At 38.8% G+C, this 873-nt stretch overlaps 1 non-coding gene across 1 annotated transcript; it reads right to left on the reverse strand.

Annotated features, from left to right (window-relative positions):
- Window positions 1-249: 249 nt before the first annotated feature.
- LOC125147144 (U6 spliceosomal RNA) lies at window positions 250-353 on the reverse strand. Its single transcript, XR_007145027.1, has one exon. It is a non-coding gene; the product is annotated as a U6 spliceosomal RNA (small nuclear RNA).
- Window positions 354-873: the final 520 nt, after the last annotated feature.

Genomic DNA, 873 nt, shown 5'->3' on the forward strand with positions numbered 1-873 from the left:
CCAAGCAGGCTCAGGCACTGTAGGCCCAAAGCCCGACACAGGGCTCAAACCCACCAACCGTGAGATCATGACCGGAGCCGAAGAATCAGATGCCTAACCGGCTGAGCCACCCAGGCGCCCTTCAAGGTTAACTTTTTATTGCAACAAAATACACAGGGCACAAAATTTATCATCTTAATCATTTTTAAATTTACAGTTCGGTGGTGGCAGATAGATTCATCATGCTACCCAACTATCACCACCATCCATCTCTCATGGAAACTTTTATGAATTCTGTGTGTCATCCTTGTGCAGGGGCCACGCTAATCTCTGTATTGTTCCCATTTTAGTATATGTGCTGCTGAAGCCAGCACTCTCAAGAAAACTTTTAAAAACAAAACTTTACTTCCCAACTTGCCTATGGGGCCAGCATTACCCTAATACCCAAACCAGATAAAAATACAACAAAGAAAATTACAGACTAATAAATAGCTCTCATGAACACAGATGCAACAATCCTCAACAAAATAATAGCAAATCGAACCCAACAATGTATAAAAATAATTATGCACTGTGACCAAGTTGGATTTATTCCAGAAATGCAAGACTGGTTCAACATTTGAAAATCAACGAATGTAATCCACCGTATCAACAGACTAAAGAAAAGAAATCATATGATCATATCGATTGATGCAGAAAAAGCATTGACAAAATCTAACACCTATTTATGATGAAAACTCTCAGCAAACCTAGGAATAAAGAGAAACTTTCTCAACCTGATTTTTAAAAATCTACAAAAAAACCTATGTTCAACATCCTACCTAATTGTGAGAAAATGTGTACCGTTTTTAAGGTTGGGAAAAGGGCAAGTATGTCCTCTCTCACCACTCCTAT

Source organism: Prionailurus viverrinus, chromosome A1 (genome assembly GCF_022837055.1).
Source record: "Prionailurus viverrinus isolate Anna chromosome A1, UM_Priviv_1.0, whole genome shotgun sequence".
In the NCBI taxonomy this organism is placed as follows: Eukaryota; Metazoa; Chordata; class Mammalia; order Carnivora; family Felidae; genus Prionailurus; species Prionailurus viverrinus.